Source organism: Symphalangus syndactylus, chromosome 23 (assembly GCF_028878055.3).
Source record: "Symphalangus syndactylus isolate Jambi chromosome 23, NHGRI_mSymSyn1-v2.1_pri, whole genome shotgun sequence".
NCBI classification, from domain to species: domain Eukaryota; kingdom Metazoa; phylum Chordata; class Mammalia; order Primates; family Hylobatidae; genus Symphalangus; species Symphalangus syndactylus.
Genome location: NC_072445.2, coordinates 56,493,243 through 56,500,574, shown reverse-complemented (window position 1 = coordinate 56,500,574; position 7,332 = coordinate 56,493,243). Strand labels below are relative to the sequence as shown.

Here is a 7,332-nt window from a genome sequence, read left to right as displayed (position 1 = left end):
AGGGTCAGCTTCTCAATGCGCGGCTACTTCCTGTCTGATAAGAACCATCTTTCCCTCAGCCTTCAGACGAACAGGTCTAAGTATCTTTTCCTCATCTATCCTAGGCTTTTGGCTTAGATCCCTCTAACACAAGACAAATTAACAAGGGTAAAACACACACATTTCTTTAATATAAGTTTTACATGACATGGAAACTTCAAAAATGAAGACCCACCCCCCAAACAGAGAAACCTGTGTATTTTCATGCTGAGGTTTGACGAAAGTGTCATTGGACAAAGGGAGTATGATGTCATGGTTATTAATAAACGGGGGAACTTAGCAAGGCCTGTTTGTCCATATTCTTCTTGGTGTTTCTGTGTCTTCCTTCCTTTTCTCGGGGAGTAAGAAGGGCACCTGTCACATGAGGTCTTATGACCTGCTTCAAGGGAGAAGGAAGAAGACATGTAAAAGTGAACTTCCTGCTTCTGTGCTTTTCCCAAATGCCAAGGTGCTATATTTTAAGGTAGCGTGTCCTGAACCCCATCACAGGCTTTTGGTAGGCCTGCCCAGGTTCAGTATGACAACTGGGGGTGATCTACATGTGAACTAAAGCCAGATCCCAACTACACATGGGAGTTTCATAAAAAGAAATCCACCCTTAACATCATATTAGGAAAAAATAAGATAGAATATTTTCAGGTCTGAGCAGGCATTCAGGCCTACTCAGTTAGCAGAAAAAAATGTTTTTGAAGAAATGTAATCTAGTAGCAGTCATTTATAGACATCCTGAATACATCCTTATCTACACTCCAGTCACACCGAATCAGTTTCAGATGGGAGTTCTAGAATCCTCTTATTATTATTTTAATCTTTCTCTCTTTTTCCTCCTCACTCTTCTGCCCAAGGTCCTGAGTCTACTCTCCTTGTATCCCAAAGGGACGTGGTTAGGTTTATTCTGCAGCTGAAGAAGCTCATGCTTCAGGGCCTGTCGCTAACACAAGCCTCTTCCAAGCCCTGCACCTCGTTTTGTATTTGAATTTATGAGTTCTACTCCTTCAAAATGACCTCCCAAGTTAATTAAGCTCTAGATCACACAAAACATGACCCCTCCCCTGGGAGATGACAGGTATTGCTGGTCCCAAAGGGAAACCATGGGTGGCTGTAGTCTTTTCCCATCCTCAGGGTGGAGCATCTATCTATAAGACAACCCTTCCTCATGTTAATAATGATGGATTCTCACTGCATAACTTGGATATTTCATGCTAAAATACTCCCCCACCTCCAGGAATCAGAGGCCTAAGAAAGGGAAAGTCTATCCTCCCTGAGATAGGGACTTTTACCTCTCATTCATGGATAAGAAAAATGATGCTCAAAGAGCTTGACCAGTCATTTATCTAAGATCACACAGCTGGTAAGAGATCCAGTCAGAATTTGAACCCAGGTCCCAAACTCCTAAACTGGTGTTTCTTATTTTATCCTGTGTTCCTAATTCATCAGAGGCAACCATTTGAAGAAAGAAAGAATCTGGATCCTTCGTTTCAGAGTTAGTTAACTGAACATGCACTTGAGCCTTGCAGAGTAACCTAGCCCTAATAGTGCCAACATTTTCAGTGAACACAAAGATAAGTTTTGAGGCTGCTTTCTCCCCTTTCACCTTTTTTTTTATACCAATGTGTGTTTCAGCAGGAAAAGTATAGGATAAAATCCTTATACTTCAGGTGCTGATGTGCTTAAGCCACTTAACACTTTTTGGCTTAATTTTTTTAAGAGGGCTTTATGACTTGGAGCTAGAGCAATCCTAACGTGTCTGTGTGATGAACATGCTAATATTTGTGCTAATGGCAGGGTGCAAAATCCAGAAAGGCCAATGACATGGGGCTGAGAGGCAAGACCTTCTTGTCACCCCTGTGTGACATAAGGGCTCCAACAAGGTGGGCTTCCAGGAGTTGATCCAGTGGGGAGTGCAATGCAGAGGTGACAAGGAAGGGATGCTCTATGAGTTTACAGGAGCTGTCATAACAAAGTACCACCAACTGAGAGGCTTAAAAAAACAGAAATTTACGGTCTCATAGTTCTGGAGGCTGGAAATCCAAGATCAAGATGTTGGCCGGTTCATGCTCCCTCTGAAGGCACCAGGGAAGGATCTAATGTTCCAGGCCTCGCTCCTAGTTTCTGGTAGTTCCTTGGCTTGTGGCAGCATGAATCGAACTTTCACATGGTGTTTTTCCTCTGTGTGTGTGTCTGTGTCTAAATTTTTTCTTTTTATTTATTTATTTATTTTGAGACAGAGTCTCACTCATTGTCACCCGTGCTGGAGTGCAGTGGCACTATGTCAGCTCACCACAACTTCTGCCTCCCAGGTTCAAGTGGTTCTCCTGCCTCAGCCTCCCAAGTAGCTGGAACTACAGGCACATGCTACCACGCCCAGCTGATTTTTGTATTTTTAGTAGAGATGGGGTTTCGCCATGTTGGCTAGGCTTGTCTCGAACTCCTGACCTCAGGCGATCTATCTGCCTTGGCCTCCCAAAGTGCTGGGATTACAGGCATGAGCCACCATGCCCGGCCCAAATTTTTTCTTTTGATAAGGATACCCAGTCATATTGTATCAGGGGCTCACCCTACTCCAGTATTACCTCATCTTAACTAATTATTATATCTGCAACAACTGTGTTTCCAAATAGAGTCACATTTTGAGGCACTGGGATTAGGATTTCAAAACATGAATTTGGGTCATAAGAACATAATTCAACCCATCACAGACCACTCTCTGGATCATCCTTTTCACATACAAAATGCATTCACCCAAACCCAACACTCCTGAATGTCTTGATGTATTCTAGTATCAACTCTAAGTTCAAAATCTCATTTAAACATCATCTAAATGAGGTGTGCGTGACACTTAGGCTCACAGCTAGAGAAGAATGAATCACACTGTGAAACCAGACAAGTTTACTTGCAAGATAGAAATGTTAGGACAGGTATAGGACAGACATGCCCATCCCAAAAGGGAGAAATCAGAAGGAAAAGGGGACTCAAAAGTTCCAAGCAGGTTCAAAACCAAGCAGGATAAATTTCATTAGATTTTAAGCTTTGAGAATAACCATCTTTGGCTTGATGCTCTGTCCTCTGAGCTCATTTAAATTATGCAGAAAAAATTAATTTGCTTAAAGTCTACTGATTTAAAATATTAATCATATCTTAAAAAAACACCTTCACAGCAACATCCAGACTGGTGGTTGACCAAGCAAATGAGCACAATAGCCTAGTTTAGTTGACACATAAAATTAACCATTGCAAATACTTTTTGAGAAATTACTAAAATATGTCCAAGATGGGAGAAAGTCAGGAAGAAGCTCTTAAGAGAGAAGGTGAAGACATGTTTTGGCTGCTTGTCTTGGGCTGTGTTCCAGAGGGGCAGGACTCAGAGGAGTCATCAACGAAAGATTGTACAAAGCCTAGTTTTAATCTGTCACAATGCTTTAGATCAGAGGAATGCACAGAAAGAACTTTGTGCTTTTGGTTATGACAGAGCCAGAGAATTTTCTGTAGCATCCAGGGTGAAGAGCAGATGGAGTGACTAGAAAGTCAAGTGAAAATAGTGTCAGGAGTAGCCTGAGAGGTACCAGAATATGCTACCCCAAAATATGCCTCTTTGGCATATGGATTATTTTGAGCTCGAGGCCATTGAGAATCAGCAGTCTCAGGAAAAGCTCTAAAACCAGGGCACACGGTTTCCCCTAATAAAGGAAATTTAGATTTGTAGAGATATCTCCCTCTTCCATACCAGGAAAAGGAGTACTCTTAACAACTCTTATCACTGAAGAAGGTACTGATTTAAATCCACATAACACACCTTACTAAACAACTCCTGTCCGCCATACTTTTCCTGGTCACCATCCCATAACTTGCCTTCCCCACTCAGAAGCCTCAAACCCCTTTTCCTGTGTTTTATGTTAAGGTAGTATATAAGCCCAAGTTCTAACCACTCCTTTGGGTTACTCACCTCTGGGTACTTCCATGTGTAATCAGGATGCACATGTTAATAAACTGCTGCTTGCATTTCTCTTGCTAATCTGTCTTTTGTCAGTCCAATTTATAGGGCTCCAGCTGGAGAATCTAGAAGAGTAGCAGAAAAAATAAATTTTTCCTCCCTTATAAGCTCTAAAAGACAACTGGATGATATAGGGCTGGGTGTGCTAGGTGGGGGAATGCTACTCGTGACTTCCTAAATGTGTATCAGCAGACCAATAGTCTATTGTATTTGTCTGTCTGTCTGTCTATCTATCTATCTATCTATCTATCTATCTATCTATCTATCTATCTATCTACCTACCTACCTACCTACCTACCTACCTACCTACCTATCAGACTTCAAGTGCCATGTGTTGGTCTTTTGCAAGGATATCTCCCCAGCAGGCAGCACAGGACCTTATGCCTAGCAAGTATTCAAGTAAGAGCTATTGAATGAAAATGTCAATGGACTGCACCCAGCTTCCTAAAGCTCAGTGGTGACTATATATGTGTGTGTGTGTCTGTGTGTGTGTGTGCATTTTTGAGACCGTCTCACTCTGTCATCCAGGCTAAAGTGCAGTGGCATGGTCACCACTTACTGCAGCCTCAATCTCCTGGGCTCAAGTGATCCTCCCACCTCAGCCTCCTGAGTAGCTGGGACTAACAGGTTAATTTTTTTTTATTTTTAGTAGACACAATGCCTCACTGTGTTCTCCAAGCTGGTCTCAAACTCCTGAGCCCAAGTGATCCTCCCGCCTCGGCCTCATCCAAGTGCTGAGATTGCAGGAGTGAGCTATTGTGCTGGTCAACAACATTTTATAGCAGGGTGAGGAAGATGCAATTTAGTTTGTGGAGTGCAGTGAACCTATCTCAAAGCCGTGTTTGTCAAGCCAGCACACTGTCTTTTCCTAGGTCGTGTGGCTGTTTGCACAAGGCTGATAGCTGAAAAGAGGGAGATGTTAAAGCACCCCCAGCCACCCCTTGGCTGCCACAAAAGCCTGGTGGTTGTGTGATCCTGTGTTAAGATAAAGTGAGTCGGAGGATGTCAGCCTGCTTTCTTCTGTTCTCAGTCTGTAACCAGAGATCCTAATCTTGATGCAAAGTTGAGGTTCACTTCTGGACATGCTTTATTTTAAAGGGCATGGTGGGAGGGGGAAAGGGAGGAGCACATTTTGAGGAGGAGGGAGGCCTCTAAGAGAAATTCCTTCCTACTGGGTGAAGGCAGCAGCACATTACTCACATACATCCTCCTGGAAGCCTTCTGTTTGTCCGTCTGTCTAGGGCCCATCTTGTGTGCACTGAAGGGAGGGACATAGAGCAGGCAGCTGGGGTTTATGATGATATTTCCATGTCAGCCTGTTCAGCACCAACGCACTACACAAAACATTCGACACGTGATATTCTTTTCCCTGGTATTGCTAACTTGCAATCTCCGTGGCTCAGGGGCCTCCTGCCTTTGAATAAGACTTGGGAGAGAACCAGACGGCGATCCGAGCCTCTAGCTTTCCATTGACAAGGAGGCAGCTCCAAACTGGGATTACTGATTTCCATTTCAAAACTGCGTTCAATTTAGTTGATTTAAACGACTTGACTTTCCTCTGTGAAATGACTGTGGCACGTGAGCTCAGCCAGTCGCTCTTTGAAAGGCATCAACACGCTCCCTGCAGGGACCGATGGAGCTCTGCCACCCATTGTTTATCTAAAAACAGCGTTTTATTATTGTCGCTCAATTAGTCCAGACAGCGGACACAAATGACTTTCAACAGCTACATCCTGATGCTGTGCATCACACATAAAATGCCAAAGACTGCTCTAATAGCTAGCTAATAAAATCAAAATGTGCCTTTGTTGACTCGAGATTACTCACATCGTCACTTCTTTCTACCGAAATCTCTTCTTAATCTAATTACATACAATGTTTCTACTTTAGTAAAAGAACATTAACCTCAGTAATCAACAGTTCTGTCCTCAATTTATTTATGAGTAAGCAACCAAGGTTTCTCTGAACGTAAACTTTGGAGGAGAGTTTATTTTCTATACACAAACTAGCATATTTTTTTCCTTCTCAAGGTCAAAATATTATTGCCTCTAGGGTTTTTCCCTTCAAGCTTTTTTCTTCCTAAAAATTGCACAATCTGTCATTTCCCAGACACCCACGAAAAGCCACTCCTAAGTTTCTCCCTGTTTATACTAACTGCTGTGAAAATGCTATTATACGCAAATATTTCAACCGTTTTGCAAACATATGCTTTCATACACGCATACTCACCGCAGCCCCAGTTGCCTGAAATAGGAAAGGCCCTTTGAAAAAGAAACAAAACGCATTGAGCCTCTCAACATTTGCCATTTTTCAATTGCGTCTTGGAAGCATGGATGACTTAACATTTAGAAATTACATTTGCCAGTGATTGCACTAGAACTTGGTTCTTTGAACGAAAAGATCCCTGACACTCAATTTATACCTCTAATTTAGAGCATGGGAAAAGTTGAGGATCAGAGAAGTGAAGAGATTGAGCTCAGGTGAGTAACCACGTGAGGAACTGGGACCCAGGAGTTCCGAGAGCTCCCTGGATGGGCACAAACACAAAATACAAGAATTGGGGTAGTAAAGACTCCTCCTTATGGTGTGGTCATGAGGGCCTGGATTCTGCCGTGAGGGTTTAGTTATTTAGCCGGATTGAAGCTGCGCTTTGTGGCTGGCCGCCACCACCCCACTCCATTACCTTCATCTCAAAACACACACATGCGCTCTTTGGTAATATAACATTTCTCAAGTTTTCATTTGAGTTTAAGGTTGGACTACATCCAGGCCAAACATAAAGAAAATCTCAAGGCCGGCCCTCCCCTCCTCATGAGCCCTGCCAAGTTCCCTCAGGTTTCAGCATAGATGGGGAACCAACGTTACCTCACGTCTCAAGACTCCAACTCCGGGCAGGCTTGGTCTCATCCCCTCTCTGCACTCTCCTTGGGGTGAGAAGAAAGGGGGCGATGTTGGCAGTGTGACAGGAATTCCTTGTTTTACCCATAAGCAAAGAAATTACATTAAGTCAGGACTGAAGGCCAAAGTCAAGGAACCTTCAATGGCAGAGGTAGGAGCCTGTGAATGAACGTGCAATTGGGAAACCAGAGCTCTGTCCTCCTGAGCCCACTTCTTGCTGGTTACTTTGGACTGAGCCTCCAGCATTTTATCAGGAGAACCAGAAGCAGGAGGTCATGGCCAAAGAAGTGCCTAAGAGTCAAGCAACCTTAACTTTGCTCCACAGCAAAATGCATCTGTCACTTAACCAGCTCTAAGCCATTTGGGCATAATTCTTTTTTTAACTAATTAATTAGTTTTAGAGA

At 43.2% G+C, this 7,332-nt stretch overlaps 1 long non-coding RNA gene across 4 annotated transcripts; it reads right to left on the bottom strand.

Moving 5' to 3' along the window:
• Nucleotides 1-202: 202 nt before the first annotated feature.
• On the bottom strand, nt 203-6,950 carry LOC134735752 (uncharacterized). 4 transcript variants are annotated; one of them, XR_010119181.1, is made up of 4 exons: nt 6,896-6,950; nt 5,231-5,364; nt 3,983-4,095; nt 203-418 (listed from the first exon to the last, which is right to left on the bottom strand). It is a non-coding gene; the product is annotated as an uncharacterized lncRNA (long non-coding RNA). The 4 variants fall into 4 exon arrangements; XR_010119179.1 differs by lacking the exon at nt 6,896-6,950 and adding an exon at nt 6,260-6,832; XR_010119178.1 differs by lacking the exon at nt 6,896-6,950 and having other exon boundaries at nt 5,231-5,822.
• Between the last annotated feature and the right edge of the window lie 382 nt (nt 6,951-7,332).